This window comes from Pterocles gutturalis, unplaced genomic scaffold (assembly GCF_000699245.1).
Source record: "Pterocles gutturalis isolate BGI_N339 unplaced genomic scaffold, ASM69924v1 scaffold21242, whole genome shotgun sequence".
Taxonomy (NCBI): domain Eukaryota; kingdom Metazoa; phylum Chordata; class Aves; order Pterocliformes; family Pteroclidae; genus Pterocles; species Pterocles gutturalis.
Window position 1 is genome coordinate 31027 of NW_010108394.1, and position 3325 is coordinate 34351.

Consider the following 3325-nt stretch of genomic DNA (forward strand, 5'->3'; position numbering starts at 1 on the left):
AAAAACCAAGTCATTCCATTACCCCTTTTAAGATTCTATTGCAAAAGTCAGACAGGGAAGCTGGGAGACTTCCTGTAAAACTCCAGAACTAAGACTTAATTTGTCTCCTCCCAGACGAGCAGTACTCAAGTGAAAGCAGGCCGTCATGTATATCAAAAGTTACTGGGTTTAAGCACATCAGTTTCTTGCTCATGCTAAGGATGAGAGAGAAGAGGGTAAGGAGAAACCGCTCCCGATTTCTTAATCCTGCTCTTTGCTATCTCTGTGCAGCTCATGGTCCTGACATGTTTCATCCAGTGGAACAGGACTGCAATGGTAAGGCTCTGTCTCCTGCAATACACTCGCCCTCCTCTGTAGTGAAAAAACAAATCTGCACAAAAGGCACAGACTCCAAAACTGTTTGCTTTTGTTTTTGCTGGAGGTTTTGTTCCAAAACAAGCTGCATAGATCCACTTCAATTCACCAGAACTGTACTGTCCTATTTAAGCTGCCCTTTCTGGTACTCACACAATTTTTTTTTTCTCTATAGAACTTTTTATGCTACTAAAGGCTTTGAGCAAATAGAAGGGGGAGGGAAAACCATTTAAGGCACACTTTGGGATAGTTGTGCTGGCTTTACAAACAGACAACAGCTACCAAAAAACCCAAACAAAACTCAAACCAACCAACAAAAAACTACATTAACAGATCTAAATATTTTGGGCAGTAGAGAAAGAATCTGGAAATACTTGGCTTACTGCAAACAAAGCAAAATATAGCTGAGCTTGAAGGACCCAAAACACAATGGCACCATCTTGTACTGAAGACAGAAAAGAAATGCAACTCCACAGTTAACTTAGATGCACTTTGCAAAGGTGAAAGGGGAGATTCCATGTACAAGACGGGAAGAAAAAAAAAATCCACAGCTGCCAGGAAAATAATGTCAAATTACAATTTAGCTGATACTGTCTCCAATGTTTAAATATTAGAGACAGAATTTCTCGTGTATTTCAGTTCTTTTCTACCTGCAACTGAGGGTCCAATAAGATAAAAACCATGAACCATAGCAAAAAGCACGCAGTTGCTTTATTAAACATGGAAAAAGGTACTAAATGAATCCTGAAAGGGTTCTAGCCTGGTGACCATTATTTCCTTGCTGTCCACTGTCCTTGGCCAGGCCCTTCCAATAAGCAGCAACTTCATGTCTCCCATGGCCGCTTTTTCCCAGTGTTTCCTCAGCCCTTGGAGGGGCCACAGGGGCGTTCAGAGGACCCCTCTGCTTTCTAGCAAGGAGTTGTACAAGATGGATGGCTTTTCTTAGCCCTTGACAAGGGATTCAAAATGCACAAGTGCCACATTAGAATAATCCAGGTCAATTTCACTGTCTTGTATGTGCCTTCAGGCACCAAACTGCCTTGCACTATTTTCCTCCCAGGACACTTTGGCTTCCAGCATCAATGAAGGGGGTTTCACATGTGTGTTTGCATACATGTGCATCTGATGTAACTCCACAGAGTCTCACAACCAGACCGGTTGATCAAAGAGCCCCAAATCATTTTGAAGAAATGTTTTGAAAAGACTCACAGCTTATCGGTTCCTTGCCATGACTATCTGCTGCAATACCCAAGCTCTGGCTGCCTGCCTTCAGCCCCACAGAAAGAGGGTAGTGAACAGGACCTTGCCTCACTCGACAACAGCTTTTCGGTTTGCAGAAGACATAAAATGAGGACAGTCCAACGCGGCTCCCACTCTGCCCTTCTCTCAGTTCACTGCTGGATCTCACGCCAGAGGAGATGGGGGCCTCAAAGCACACAGCTGCTAAAGCTGCTGCTGCTGCAAAACAGATATCCTCCCCTCAACACACAAAACTGCAACTGTGGGGAATAAACAGAATCGTCTCATGTTGGCACCAGAGCTGGAAATTAAAAATACTATGTGCATAAGCACATTGTGCAAGTACCCTTTCAAAATAGAAGGCAGTGGTGGCTGAATGACAATTTTATTTTTTATAGGTAGTGAAATTAAGTTAACTTTTACAGCATCAGCTACAATTCCAAGAAATAAGGAAGCTACACCAAGTTACCGATTCAGCAAACAAATGGAATAAAAACATTTCAAAACAAAAAAACAGACTAGAAAAGTATAACCCATCCACTTCAGAATGATGGGAAAAAAAATATTAAGCCTAAAGGTCCTTTCAATCTGTATCACCCAGATCCAAAGCATCCACAATGAACTTCAACTGCTGGCCATACTCACTCACCATAACATAAAAAACTATGGGGTAGAAGTAAAAAGGTATGCAGCTTTGGCATTTGTAAGGGGAACAACATTTTCCTAAGCCAGATGCTAGAGAGGTCTGCCAGTGAAACCTCATCTACATCCAGCAACGTGTCTGCTATTCCAGTCCTGGGTCCCTGGAGCTGCTATTTAAAGCAGCAAACACTTAAATAGAATATATAGCTCATTTATGCATTACTTGGAGAGAGTTTAATGATAGCTTCTAATACTGAGCATGTACCCTATAAATTGGCAATATTTGTGAAAAATACCAGTGTCTCCTTCTTTTTTCAGATACAGTCCTTGAAGCACGCTGAATAGCCGTGGAAACCATAGAAAGTTTGTTAGGTTATTCAGCCACAGTCCAAAATTTGGTGCGTTTTTTGTTGTTGTTGTTGCTGTTGGTTTTTGTTTTCTTTTTTAAACTCTGGTTATGACTGACTACATTTCAAAGTGGGCTGCGATGAAATAGGTGTTATCCAAAAATAAATTAAAACAGTCTCTGTCCCAAAGAGTAAGATGCAGGCCACAACCTACGGACCTGACAGGTCTCAAAGATGTTGTCTTTGGGTGACAGACTTCAAAGCCCACGTATACAACAAGTTCCCTGTTAAAAGGTTGCAGGCAACGTGTGCCTATGCAGTCTCTCTGATGCTGCATGCTTTACCGTTGGCATGACCCATCCCACCTTGGCTCTGCCCTTTGATCACAGTGAGGGTTTGCCCAGGGGCTCAGGACCCACTGGTGCAGAAGTGCAAGCCAGTAACAAATTCCTCCCATGCTAAAAGAACGGGCTGTGAAAAAAAAGCAAGTAATGTCACAAATCTTTTACAGATTTAGCTTATCATTAAACAAAAGCTCCTCCAAAGGATGAGTTCTGCAGGAGGAAGGTGCTGTGTGGTTTTCAGGACAGAGACAACACAGACAACCCAAGGTCTCTGATCACTGCCAGCTGGCAGGCCTTGAAAATCCCGGTCTGTATCTACAGAGCTCCTTCAAAGTCCAGTGAACCTGCCAAGCCCAGGGTGCTCAGCGCAATGGCATCTGAAAGCCAGGCTGCTCTGGC